The sequence below is a fragment of the Haliotis asinina genome, chromosome 1, assembly GCF_037392515.1.
Source record: "Haliotis asinina isolate JCU_RB_2024 chromosome 1, JCU_Hal_asi_v2, whole genome shotgun sequence".
NCBI classification, from domain to species: Eukaryota; Metazoa; Mollusca; class Gastropoda; order Lepetellida; family Haliotidae; genus Haliotis; species Haliotis asinina.
In genome coordinates this window covers 23,522,430-23,538,021 of record NC_090280.1, presented here as the reverse complement: position 1 = coordinate 23,538,021, position 15,592 = coordinate 23,522,430, and the positions used below count along the sequence as shown (strand labels likewise).

General features: G+C 40.4%; 1 pseudogene; it reads right to left on the bottom strand.

Annotated features, from left to right (window-relative positions):
* Positions 1-2,198: 2,198 nt before the first annotated feature.
* Positions 2,199-13,145, bottom strand: LOC137263809 (leucine-rich repeats and immunoglobulin-like domains protein 1; annotated as a pseudogene).
* Between the last annotated feature and the right edge of the window lie 2,447 nt (positions 13,146-15,592).

Here is a 15,592-nt window from a genome sequence, read left to right as displayed (position 1 = left end):
GTAATTCTGTTCACTGGTGTGTTGAACAAAGGAAACGCGTCAACCCCCAGACTAACGTCCTCTATCGACAAAATCCCCTCAATCCCCGGCAAACAGGTTGGTGGACCAAATATGCCCCCGGGTCCACACGGGGATGTTGGCGAGCTCTCAGCGTTATCCAGCACCCACCACGAGGAGGTGGCTCGCGCCACGGGTGCCAATGGGACAGTGAGGGAGAGAACGTGACCCAGAGCAAAGTGACAGTAAGATAGAAACGTAATTCTGCTCACTGGTAATCTCCAAAATATCCAGTCTGTCTGAGGAATATGGGTGAGTTAGTTGGGTTTTACGCCACCCTTAGCAATCTTCCATCAATATCACGACGGGGAGCACAAGAAAGGGGCTTCACACGTTGTGACTGTGTGAAAAACGGAACCCAGATCTTTGGCGCCACGAGCGAACGCTTTATCCACCAGGCTACAGCACCTTCACCAGAAGAATATAAATGTAGGTACGTACTTGTTATTATGACGTCATATACCGTTATAATTAGTGTGAGATTTTGATCCTTCGTATTTATTGCTAAAAATGTTATAATGGCAACTGATATGGAACACCGCTAAAAGCGCCCTTAACTCACTCACTCATTCATCCCCAGCGTTGATCTTTAAACTTTGTAAAACATGTCCACGTGAGCTACAGCGACATGGAACTGTTTTTAGTGACTAGTGATAATGCATGTATTCAGACTTAGCTTCTAAGACTAAACGTTCTATGTAGTTGAAACTTTGACAAGATTATTTAGATTTTAGATTTATTCCAACAAAAAGGCCTTGATTTTTAGGAGAGAAATGTTGTTTTCCAAACAAAACCAGAAACATTTTTTACAAAACTGTCGCCCAGTTGCACATATTACATACACGAGGTTCCTATATGGCTGCAATAACGCCGAAGTAGCGTAAATTGCAGCTCAACTCAACTCAACTATATCGAAACAAGTCTCGTGACTTTGTCCGATCTGAAGCCATGCATAGTTAAGATTGTTTACGGCGCTACAGTACAGAAATACTCTGCTGTATTATTTTCAAGAGGAATATTTCACATTCCATCCGTATGACACCTTCAGCATTTCTTTACACGAGAAAGTATGGTTCAGTGATGTCTGCAGGAAACGGGTTGTTTACAGTTGTTCAAATGTCAGCTGGTGTTCAGCTACAGATCAGTACGTCAGTCCTAAGACAAATACTACCTGAGGAATACATTCTAGGCAGGGTGATACCAATACAGAAGTAGGATAGCAGTAATGTGAATTCCGTGCATTCCTGTACAATAAGGGATATGTGTGTCATGCCTTCTGTATGAAATACACTGTTTCATCAAGTTTACAGTATGTAAAACTGAAGTAAAGCTATTAAAGCATTTGTGGGAGATATGTAAAACAATTCTTTAACTATGTATTTGAATCGTGTTTGAGCGTGTGTGTGTGTGAGTACATGTGTGTTAGCGCCCATGTGTTTATTTTGAAATGGGTGTTCTATTCATCTGGAGTTTTATTTGAGGTGCTGACAATCAGAATATCACAATCGGAAACCGACCCGTACCTGCTGGGTCATGGAAACAAAACTTGTGGAACCTTAGTCCATAATCCTATCTACCTCATGAGCAATCTTTTGTGTGTAGCGTTTGATATAAGTGAAATTTGTTACAAAAACATTTATACTGATGAGTGTGTGGAGACAACATAACAGTTAAATGTTTTTGATAAAACAGGAAAGCTATATTGATTTAAAACATGTTTTAAAGGTTAAAGCTTTATTGACTGAAAAAAAATATTGTTGATATACTATATATACGGTGAGTAAAGGGTTGTTGATATACCATATATACTTTGAGTAAAGCTCAAAGCTTTTCCTTTCATGCGTCCTCTTCCTGAAAGAACATACTGTTCGGTAACTGCATACATCATGGCGTTGTACAAACATCAACGTTCACCGGGTATGTAGAGGACAAGCAGGAACATATCTCATAACTGTCGATATATCACTACAGTTCTCTGTAAAATAGGGCATCGTGGAAAACATTTTCTGTTCACTTTCACTGGAGTACTCTTATTTTTCCAGCTGAAATTGGAAGAATTTGTAGATGTTGAACTATATAGGCTTTGATCCTCTGTTGAAGAAGTGAAGGGTGGAGAGACGTGTAGATGTGGAACTCTTCCCTCAGTTTAGGCTTCATTTGGTACTGTGGTCCTCTGTTGAGGAACATGAGGGGCGGAGAGACGTGTAGATGTGGAACTGTTTCCCCAGGACTCTCTCGTAATCATGTAGAGGTAAGACATCGTTGTTGGAAGCACGAGGTACATCACTGAAGTCATGGGATAATCTCTCTGCCATCACAGTAAGGTAGTCACCACAACTGTAATTACAACAGTACACTTATATTTCTATAGATGATCCTGATGGTTGCTGTTCGGTTGTTCGTTATTTAACACCACACTCAGCAATATTTCAGGTGTATGGCAGCTGTCTGTAATTAATCGAGTGTGGACCAGACAATCCAATGATCAACAGCATAAGCATCGGTCTACGCAATTGATTTGTTTGTTTAAATATGACCTTAGGCTTCTGATATAAGTCGAATAAATAGTCTTTACATAGACATGAGACAGCAACTGGGCAAATATATAAAGATTCTACTCCATACTACTCCAGCATTAAAGATACAAACGTAAATATATGTACCTTCTTCCCTGGTCCTCTGAAAACGAAGGGAAGACTGAAAATGAATTAATCGTCTACATTACCACTTACTGAAGACGAGTGAGTGAGTGAGTGAGTATTGTTTTTCTCTGTTTATGACAATATTCATAAAATATAACGGATAGGAACGCCAGGGTGAGAGACTGAAATGGGCTTCACACATTATGAAGGGTCTTCAGCGTGGCGAACGATTGTTAAACCATTAGGCTACTGTACTGATCTTTACTGAATCCAAACAACAACGAATAAAAGAGACATTTGCATTTGTGACAAGCATAGGTTGCACAGGATCAATTCTAAAACGGATCTCCAAGGTGTATTGTAAGACAGTATATGGTTTACAGTCATTATCATCTCATCCTACCGGGTACCCCTTCACTGATTGGTAAATTATACTGAAATCGCTGAAGAAATCAGCTAGCGTTACTAGCCTGTTATGACGAGCATACCAGTGGGTTGTTGAAGACCAATTCACTTTGGGGTAAGGGCGTGCTGCTTGAGGTGTGTTGGTTTGTGGAGGGGAGTGAACTGATGACTCAAAGCGTTTGATTCATTTGATGGAAAGGATTCATACATTCACTGTACCTTTTACGTCCTTGTAGACAAGAACAGTGACTGCTGCCACCACAACTGCCACAGCAGTCAGCATAACGGAGTAGACAGCTACGATGGGGACGATGTCGTCTACATTGACATCACCTCCTGATATAACACATGTGTTTAGTATTGGACACATATGAGATCTGTCGTTAATATTTAGGAGATAAACATCATGTGTTGGCCAATTTCCGGGTGTTATTGAGTATTTGAAGCACGGGAATACATTTGGAACCGACGGTTGCAGTAATACACTGGTGTAATATCGCTTCACGTATGACGTCAAAGTGGTTCACAGTTGTGACGTCACAATGCTAATGTTGATGTCGCGATTTTACTAGACCTTGTTTGACTTGAAGGCTGAGAGTCCTCACACTGTAGGCAATTTCGCCGCAGTTTCTGTCAATTTATGCTGGCGAGTAATAAACATTAAACTCGTTAAAGATTTAGTATCAAACTCACTTTCACTCGTCTGATACCAAACCATTAATTCGTTTAATAAAAATGGTATTACACGGAAGGTCGTTTAGTATCCTCTGTTTACTTTCAAATCACAGATACTGATTGCAGTATATTTGGAAGAAATGCTTTTTGTAGCTATTTTTTCAAAGATACTACAATTCATAACAAACTAACAGAGCCCTGTCTTCATCACAAAACATCAACTGCAGCGAGAGATTGACAATGGAAAAAGATTCATCCGTGAGGTATGAAATATTACCTTGTTCGTACTAAACACTGAATATATTTCGGACATCAATAATGGCCAGCTAAGATTTTTTAAACATAAGAAAATGGTATTTGTTAAACTTGTCAAAGAAACTACGATTCTTTATAAGGTAGGAGAGTCCTGTCTACATCGCATAACGGGAAAAGGAAGCAAGCAATTAATGAAGAAGGAAGAATTATGCGTGAGGCACGACGGGAAGCATAACCGTTACATCTGTCCAGGCTAGTGGATCTGTTATCACTGAACTCTGGTTATGTTTCGTGACTTAATTTATAACAGGAATTAAAAATAATAAAATTGTAATAAATAATAAGACTCATATGGCAACATTTCTTGGCTACGAATTGACACAGTTCACACAGTCCTTAAGCATGCTCGTAGTTAACCTTGAGACACCAACCTTCTATTTGCTGATAGCTGCCGTCATTTTCACCTTCCCTGTGATACGACACCAGACTGATGAAAGTGATTATTGAACACGAGGAAAATGTGAGGAAATGAATTTTAAACGTGATGAGGACATTATAAAGATAATTAGGTCCACACAAAGTCACTGACACAAAATATTACATTATGCTGTGGATTTTGTATAGTTTCACTCTGAAGTCGTTCAAGGTCACATCGTCTTGGGGAGAATAAATTAGTGAGTATTGCTACATGCCATATTACTTTGGCAGCTATTCGAGGCGATGAACTGTTTATTCATATCATTTGAAACTCACCGATAATCAGCGTATCCAGTCTCTGAAAGTTACAATATTCGGTCGTTAATGATGAACTCAAAGAGATGGTTCTTTGTCAACCCTTAAGGACTTTATTACTGCACGCCGATATGCGACTTTGGTACTCTTTAAACACGTTTCAGAAATTACAAGTGTAAAAGAAACTGCGCTGAAATAAGTAGTGAGTGAGTGAGTGAGTGAGAGAGTTTAGTTTCACGCCCCACTCAGCAATATTCCAGCTATATGGCGGCGGTCTGTAAATAATCGAGCCTGGACCAGACAATCCAGTGTTCAACAACATGAGCATCGATCTGCGTAATTGGAAACCGATGACATATGTCAACCAAGTCAGCGAGCCTGACCATCCGATCCCGTTAGTCGCCTCTTACGACAAGCACAGTCACCTTTTATGGCAAGCATGGGTTGCTGAAGGCCTATTCTACCCCGGGACCTTCACGGGTCCTGAAGTAAGTAACCACCATTTGTCGTGAATGTTCAGAATGTTCAGACAGTTTTCTTAAATGGATAAAGAAGAGCAGGAACTGTTACTCATAAGTGATACATTAAGTATTTAATGATTCATGGGTACCCTTTTAACCTTTAAAGAAACGTCTTCTGATGTGTTACATACTTCATTTAATATGTTAGAAACGACTTATGACACCAACCTTCTATCTCCTGGTAGCCCCCGTCTTCTCCTGAGTCCCGGGTGTATGTGACAATGCTGAGGACAGAATTTTACAATGGTTAAAGTTTGTCCAAACAGACAGTCAAACACACTGGAATGTAATTGCCTCACAAAATCTATTACATACATGTACACGTGCTGGGAAATTCATAATTGCAGTTTTCCTAACGAAAGTGATATAACTGGAAATGTTTTTACACCGGCAAGACAGACTTTCAGAAAATACACGATGGCAAGTTATTGACAAGGATGAAATGTCCTGTTGTTGACTCGGTGCTAACTTGTATAGTCACCAAACCTGTTTTAGTCGCCTAGTGAGGAAGCAAGTGATTACTGAGGAAGTATAGACCAAGAAAGACCAATGACCTTGATGATCGAGTCCTGATTCGTCTGGAAACATGTAATACCGTGACACAGACAGAAGAACTCAGTAATAAAGACTGGCGAGTCCGACTCTCCACTAGTTTTGTTTGTTTACTTGTTTTTTAATGTTGCACACAGCAATATTTCAACTAAATTTGCTGGGATGTATATTATCGAGTCTGGACCAGACAATGAAGTGATGAACAGTATGAGGATCGATCTTTGCAACTGAGATACAATGGCATGTATCGCTAAATAAGCGAGCCTGTCCACCCGATCCCGTTAGTCGCCTCCAACAAGCATGAGTTGACTCACCCGGATTTCACAGGTTGCTATCCAGAACCATTAGAATGAGATTGTAGCTGCGGTTCTGAGGAACAGTCACCGATCGACGTTATAAACAGAAAGTATACCGTTGTCGTGCCTCATTTTGGAAGCCATCATTTGACGATATGAACCAAATCGAAAGTCTTTCGATTATTTGTGATGGCAAATTTGAACTGGAGATCCTTCTGCAGGAATTGATGTAGTTCTACTAAATGAATGGCAGATGATTCGAGGCTTGATTGCCATTATAAGGCGACTGAGGGATGCGAGCCACGAGACAGGCATCTAGGTACTAATGTGGTCGCTAGCTCAGGATTTTTTTAAATGTGAAAATTTTGAGATGACCCCCAACTCTTCACAGTACACTATATCTAGACATAATGTAGTGTGAAGTTTCGTCTAGTAACCACAACCGTGATTTGAGAAATGAGAATTTTAGCTTACAAGGGTACGTATTTATTCCCAGCCACCAGCAGCCCGATCTGTGGTATACTATCAATTAGGACTGTGTCAGAAACTTCAAAGCCATTATACTCACCGATTAAAAATGCATCCCCTCCCTGAAAGGGAGTAGACAATTACACGTGCAAAATGTTAGACGACAAATATACGATCAACGAATTATTGGTGTAGCTGCACACATGTGAATCATAAATACAAAATTTAATTTTGCAGAAAAATACTAGACTCTTTACAGAATTTTTAGGTGAAGAAAGGGAACAAAATGTCAAGTACAACACAGGTGGCTGTTATTTCACATGACTTCTCGGATTAGTTTATGTCATTCAATAATAGTGTCTCTTAAAGGGTATAAAAAACACCGCATTAAAGGTTTGACTCAGGTTCCTTTTCGCCACAAAGAGGCGACTTTCTTCCTTTCTTGTTAACACCAATGGCGTCTTTAAACTCAATCAAAATCGAACATAAAAAAATAGACTAATCTGCTGTGACATAAATCCATTGATTTAAATCAAAGAAGAAGATGATAGTATGTGGGTATGATGTGAAACTTGTAAATGTAGACATTTATGTAGTGCTGAGTTTATTATGCTATAGTCAAAGTAAAAAAATAAACTTTCGTATGGGTGAATATATCAGTTATGAGGATAAAACTATATTCACCTCCTGACTAAAAGTGGTATAATGTATGTACTATATAAAAGAACACTAGTTTTCAGTTGTACTTTCTTCTTCCTTCATTTTTGTAGCTATTCCGGTTGGATTTGTTACTAAAATATTTTATCCAGCTATTTCCCGGTTATGCCTGAACACCGTGCTTTTGAGATTCCAGGAAATAACATATGCAGGAAATAATCGCAACACAACTTAAAGTATTTGCAACTGAGTGAGTGAGTTTAGTTTTAGCAACATTTCAGCAATAGAACAGGACAACAGTAATGGGTTTCACATATTTTTCCTATGTCGCTATGTCGGAAATTGAACCCGGGTGTTTGGCGTGATGAGAGAACACTGTAACGACTGGGCTACCCCACCGCCCGTACTTGCACTTGGAAGTGTGAAAGAAGTGCTTTTGAACGTATGCATTCTATGGTTATAAGATCAAGCTGGATCATGGCATAGTATACATTTAATAATACAACGTCCACACAAACATGAACGCAGGATTCTAAAATACCGTGGTGGAACACTTTTTCATTCACTCTCACATCACACCGTATTACCCCCGAGTCTGTGTTTTCTACAAGCAACCACTATGACGACAACGGCGATGACCACGATCAGGACCAAACAGACAGCAGCCACGGGGACGATGGAAACGACACCAGATTCATTAAGCTCACGTGCTGAAACATTTAACATGTACCATGCAGTTTAATATGTGTCTAATCCTGTTTTGAATGCAAATATGCAATACCTTATCTACTATATCGGCAATACCGTATCCACTTTCTGTACGCGTGCATGGCACGTTCTTTCTTTGGATGTCTCTCAGTATTCCACAATACGTAATATTACAAAGGGTATACGGTGGCACTTCCAAACGACATCTAAAATAATATTTCATTTTGTCACTTTGCATATCAGGTTTTCCTTCATGGCATATTTTCAGTTTATAGGGCAAGCAGAAACATTTGAGATTGTAGGACTGGCTGTCTGACTTCTTTATGTTTTACGCCGCTTTAAACAATATTCCAGCAACATCACAGAGGGGTCCACCAGAAATGGGCTTCCTATATTGTATCTATCTGGAGATTCGAACCAAGGTTTTCGGCGTGACGAGTCAACGCTTTAACCACTAGGCTACCCCACCGCCCCTATGATTGTAGCTGATAATTGAACCTTGGCGTATTATTTCTATTGCATTATGGTCAAAATTGAATTCTTAATGAATACTACGAGTGGAAATGATTACTGATTTTGAATAGTGTCATTACAGGTTTTGTCCAAATACAACTTTAAATGTGACATATTCTGTTACTAAAGAATGTGTGCAAGTCGTACTGAGGACCTCCAGTGTAAGGTTCCGTGATGCACTGCCATGGCTATTGTGGACGTGACACGTGTACTCTCCAGACACAGACACATCTACAGCTGGTATGGACAACACAGCCTCCCTATGTCCTGTAATCACCATCACTCTGGGTGTGTTCCACCAGGTTACAGTACAGGCAGGGTTACAGTCAGCAGAACATCTCACTGTTACAGGTTTCCCTTCGTCTACCTCTAGCTTGTCCCTTGTGCCGTCAAACTGTATCTGGCCAGGTCCATCTGCAATGCATGTGAGATGGTCAGAAATAATAATTTGAAATTTTCTTCTATCACACCCCTGCCAGAGTATACTAGTATCTAGATTCAAGATGATAATGAAACTAATGAAGAATGTTTTTATTATTATAACTAGAATTTTAGCCTCGTGTCTACTGATATCACACTCGTTGATTAAGATAAAAATATCCTCGGAAAGCCTTTGTAACCTTATCAGCACGTGTTTATATAATTGATATCAGTAGACACGAAGGTCTTTATTTATGCGTATACGTGAAGACTAATTGCAACAGAGGAGATGGCGTGGTGATGAATCGGATGAGACACCACAGCTCGGGTCTTGCCATGAGAAAATCCGTTTTAGGAAGTTTGTAGTTTCTGAGTTATAAGCGGATGGGCAAGCTTCATGTTCCCTTGAAGTTTAGGCATCAAACGTTGATAGTGACAACATATAGAGTAGAATCAGATTTTCTGAGGATTGTATATGAAGAAACATGTAGCTTCTGTTATTGTTTCAATATTAATCAACCTGAACTCACATAAAACATTGAGAGTGTATCCCTGACTCCAGTCTGACAGTAGTCCTTCTTCTCCAGATTGACAAGAGTACACTCCCTTGTCCTCCTTGGTGACGTTGTCTATGGTCAGGAATTGTCCGTCCACGTGCACTCTGTTGTCTACCCTGCTGTCTACACTCCTGTTGTTTCTCCTCCAGGTGTAGGACGTGTTCAGAGTATACGGGTACAGAGACTGGTCTGTAGGAAGACTCCGGAAGGTTGTGGAGCATGTCAGGTTGACAGGATCACCGGATACAGGGTCAGCGACAGTCGTGATGATGTTTGGTTTTGATGGTTTCTCTGTAAAAAGATGAATGGAAATGGTTGTAATCTTGCCCTTATTCTTATTAATTATTAATAAATTATATGAATATGTACGATAGATTCAGTGACATTCGGTCACCATATGCCAGAATGTCGTTTGAACGGAAAGTTTATTTGAATTGATCTTAGTGAACGTCATTCCCGACATATGTTCTATTCATGCCCAAGGAAGCAATAACGTGTCTGTGGATGGATAATGAATGTAGTGAGACAAAATCGCTGACCACAATCGTGATACTGTCCATAAAACGTCCACACGGAGAAATGATGGTCATGTGTTATAAAGCGTCTGTAGGGAGAGAGGAGGGTCAGGTGTTATAAAACGTCTGTAGGGAGGGAGGAAGGTCAGGTGTTATAAAACGTCTGCACGGAGGGAGGATGGTCAGGTGTTATAAAGTGTCTGCACGGAGAGAGGAAGGTCAGGTGATATAAAACGTCTGTAGTGAGAGGGGAAAGTCAGGTGTTGCAAAACGTCTGTAAGGAGAAAGGAAGGTCAGGTGTCATAAAACACAAGCAACACCTTCATGAAAGTGCCATGGAAGAAGATTGGCCAGTGTCATAGTTTACCCTTCAACAGTAATAAGATGTATTTCATCTGGATTCTGTTACAGTCTCTTTGGCGGTGTTCATCGCTATCGTAATTAGTTCTTGCAATGACATCTGTGTAAACGACATTAGGCTATAATGCTAAAATGATACAACTTCCTTTGTAAGTATGGATGATTATTTTGCAGATTATCTGCCTGTGACTGCCATTTTCCTATCAATGTGCCTCAAAAACTAGCTTTTGGTGCGAAGTTTCTATTTGGTGCTTACACTATCCTCACACTTACGCAGTACAATAAGAAGTTGAGTCTCAGGAGACACGTCACTGTTATGAATGGCTAAGTTGTAGACTCCGGCGTCCTGTACGTCAACACTGTGGAACTTGAGACTGACTAGCTTCCTCCGCTCCAGGGATGTATTGACAGTCAGCTGAATCCTCGTTCCGTTCTGTGTGTGTGTGTTGACACTTGTAGACAGAAGCTTATTGTCATCCACAAGGAACAGGACAGTGGGACAAGATCTGTTGAGTTTCTGTTGTTTGTATATGATAGATTTTATCTTAAAATCCGTAACTGACTGACTGACACTCCAGGTCATGTTGACATTTTGTCCGACACGGGCCACAGTGTTGGTATAAGAAGCTGAAACATATCAGCATCATTAGTACACGATACAGGAAAGAAACATAAAGGCCAACTTTAAAAAACAAATACACGTAATTGCATATTTGATCTAATTTAACTGATACAAAGATGATATCATGGTGATAGTCACATAATGCTAATTGCCCTGTCGTAAGACGCCCACTCAGTGAGCTGTCGATCATCATTTCTCTGTACTATGTCATGTGGATTTTTCTGCCATTCTTCTAAACGTGCCGTATGTTGACCTCGATGCAAACATTAAGATGTTGTATCTGATTCAGATCCGAAGATCTGGAGGGTCAGGGCAAGGCACTGACGTTTTAAGCGAGACAAAAATGACACGGGCTGTGTATGCGGCATCGTCATGTCATGCCATGTCATGCCATGTCATGTTGAAGTCTCTGCTTCAGTTGAAGAAGCTGACGTTGAAAAATGTGGTCCGCCATCATGTACATCTTCCCAAGCAGGATATGATTCCCCACACTATCACACTTGCGACACCAAACCTGTCGACCTGTCGAAAAGTGCTCAATACCTTGATTGGACGTCAGACGACAGCCTACCATCAATTTCAGCATTGAGGGAGAATTCACGAATCATCATTGCTCCAGACTCACCGCCATTTTCTCCATACCTGCAAGGTGTTGCTCCATGCTACACGTCGTCGTCGGTGCAGACTTCTCAACATAGGAACAAATACTTTGGTGCTGTTTCGTCGGTCAACAGCACATACTATACACATGTCGAGCAGTATCGGCGGTGGTAGATGGCGGTGAGGTAGATGAAATGACACGAGTGTTGCGATATTTTGCAAGATTGGGGACTCTTCTCTACCATTTCTCGGGTTATCGCTTAAGTGAATGAGTGAGTGCGTGAGTGCTTGCTTTCATACTTAGCGTCTCGTCGCGGCCGGCAATATTCCATCAATATCGTGACGAGAACAATCTAATTTATATCTATATTAAAATCAATACATTTAGAATGTAAGAGCTGCCATCAAAGGACAGTACAAATATCACAACTCGTAAACTGGTACGCTGTCATGGAAATAAACTGGAGACAACAGTATTATAAAAAAAAGGCAATAAATCACCAGCATCTGAACGTTGATCACTAGGGACGAGTGAGTGAGTGAGTGAGGCTGTGAGTCAGTGTTTTAGTTTTGCGCCGCGTTTCGCAATATCCCAGCAATAGTGGGGAACACCTAAAATGGGCTTTACACATTGTACCCATGTTGGGAATTGATTCCGCATGGAAGGCTTTACCCACAAGGCTACCTCACAGCCATGGTTGGTTTCAGGTGGTTAATATAACGCGATATGGTGTGTACGTCGACGTGATTTGCAAATGCAGTCAGGTACGTTCCAGTTTGGAGAAGTCGTTAGGCGATGTTGCGACTGGCGTCTTTTTCGTCTTTTCCCCAATTTCATTAAGTCAACAAATGTATAACAGAAGCTGACTTTCGTTATCACTGACGTTTGTAGCAGCACATGACTGCCACAAGCCGCCCCGCTTGTGTTATTTTAATGACAGTTTTCTGAAGTACATGCCACGAACGTTTAAGAAGTATTCGTTTGGATTTACGAACGTCTGACTATCGTAGGTTGATAGAAATTATTCTATTCGTACAGTATAAACCGTTTCTTCAACTCACTCAACACTCATCATGATATACAAGTATGGTTCTCAGTTGGGCGCGTGGTGTCCCGGTTTCAGATTTCGACCAAGAGCATGTGTGAATGAATTACCAGAAAATAGTTCGCGAAATAGTGTTTTCGAAAGGACAGCATTCTGACCTAGCTGTCGCTCCCGTCATGCCTCCCTGGGCCTTTTTTCTGTGCTTGCGTATGACATAACAAATTTTACCACATATTGTGGACTTGGAGGGAGGCGAGTAAAATGGGTCAAGTGGCTAGTTGACAATGGCTTGTTGCCTAGCAACACCGGATCTTGCACATCATATTAATCACTGGTTGATGATTACTTCAGTTGAAGTTCTGTCGAATGTTTCGAAAAACAAAACACCAAACATGTTCAAACGTTTCTGCTAAAATATGACAAACTTAGAACACACCTTATACCTAACTGGAATGATAAAACGTAAAGATAAACGCTTACCAGCAAATTCCAGTATGTCTCCAAAGAAGATCACAGTTTTCAGACAAAAAATATGAAAAAACATAATAGGTGTGTTTGCTTTCAGTGTGTTGACTACCACAAAACACTTCAGATGATTCAGATAACTATTTGTTAGTCAGGACTGTGATGAAGTATTTCCGTGTTATTACGGGTCATCGTGGCGTTATTAAAGCGTTTTAATTTGTGGAGGAAATGGGGAGCGAAAACTGCATATAGACACCGTGTTGTAACAAGTGAGAAACACAGGAGGATCTGTTGCATTACTCATACGTTCTCGTTGTTGCACGCCCGTGTGCGTCCTTGTATATACTGGCAATCAAGGCGACTAACGGGTTTGGGTGGGCAGGCTCACTGATTTGGCTGACACGTCATCGAATCCTAATTGCGTAGATTGATGGTCATGATGTTGATCACTGGTTTATCTGGTCCAGACTCGATGATTCACACACCACCGCCATACAGCTGCACTATTGCTGAGCGCGACGTTAAACATCCAGGCAACCATGTTTATTATCATCAGGATCAGTGTCACGTGAATGGTGTGTCTTCATTGTTTTTCAAGCCAGTTTCAGTGTTTACGTTTGTTCATCCGAGCTGCCCGCCCACCACGGAGTATCACAAAGAAGATGCTAGAAACTAAAAGTTACCAACTACAAAGGTACTCAGATGATATACTCCAGCAGAAAAACTAAAAGATTATTTTTTTCACCACGATGGCCCATGAGCCATTCAAATAATAAAACTGAAATTATGCTTTTGACATTCCTAGATACAAATCATTTGTCCAAGGCTGAAATATTCCTGTTCTCATTCGTTATCACTTGTAACATAGCATAGTAGCACAGAACCTTGCATGACCAACCGGTTGATGGACCCTCGCCCATTGTACCACTCACCTAGGAGATGTCTGGGTCGACTTCGGACAAAGGAACTCTGGACCGGTGCCCTTAATCACCTGCATAGCGTCTGTTGAAACCAAGGGTACAGTCTTCTAGCTCGATTCGTTATTGATTCCTCAGCGTTTAGAATGTCGCTCAAATAATTTGTGTGGTTAAAGTTAGCACCAATGTTGAATCGCCATCATGATTGTTCTAACCGACTACGCTTTGCTATATCAAGAGAAGTTCATTTATTACTGTCGACTAAATCAGTTCAGAAAACAATGAACTTCTTCACCAACCAGAAACCAATGCTTCCATGGCCTTTTAAAGCCACGCATTTAAACCCAATCGATCACCTATGAGATTATCTCGATCGACGGCTCCGACAACGTCTTCCACGAGCCCAGACGCTTCAACAACTACGGCAAGCATTGCATAATGAATGACCTAGAATACCCAGGGCTGGGATCTGAACACTTATTCTGTCTATGTCCAGGAGATGCCAAACAGTGCTCCAAGCGAACGGAAGTCACAACCGGTATACGTACTGACGTTAAAGACGGCGTTTAGTGTAGCGTTAGCGTTGTGATGACATAAACAGTAAGCTGAGTTTAGGCCTACCTGAATAGGAGTTGTTTCTTAGGAATACAGTAGCTGAATAGGTCGGGCTCTTTGATATATCTAACAAAGATCAAACAATTAAGGTAATTAAAAATTAAATATTTTAGTTTCAAGTCAAGTTTTTTTTAATCGTCTATAGGCCACAGGCCCGTATAACATACATATACAAAATGTACATGCATTTACACATGTATATAAAGCATGGTATACAGATGGTTGAGTTTACAACAGGTGGTAATAACGATACAGTACATGGAGAAACCATACAACAATATAATATTTTTAATGAGTTGGTAAATATTTTGATTCTCTTGGTTCATACACATGGCATACACATGTACATTGGTGCTTGTGAGGGATGCACATCTCCATAGTGGCAAGTTGATATTAAACGTCTTTAATTAAAATTACGATTTTTGCTTTTTTCCGTGTATTTATTGCATGTGAAGAAATAATGCACAAAATTTTGACTGGATGACAACATAAACACGAGGGACTGTCGACGATGTGTCTATCAAACCTATCAGCATCCAAATCACTACAACGGAACCTGAGACTTCTTACTCCCCAGTTTAGGTCAAACATAACAGTGTTGTTATTTGGTTTTAATATCGAGTTTTTTAACTTTTAAAAGTATAAATACTAGTAACTGAATTTCAGAACTTAGGTAATTCCACAGTTTTATTGCATCAGGTAGAAATGATCTGGCATATGCTTGACACCGATACTTTTGACGGTGTACCCCCACTGGTTGTGGGCCGGGAAAGCTACTTTCTTAATTATGAGGAAAGTAGGGGTAGCTTTACCGGTCATAGAGGATGGGGTGCGTCACGGTATGTGATTACGGAGATATAGCTTTGCCGGGAATGAAGGCAATGAAAAACTAAGTTACCGTATTCACCATATTTAATTTGTTCGGTTTTGCTTGCCATATATTACAAACAATGTAAATGAAATAAATGTATATACGTGTAAAATGTAAGTTTAC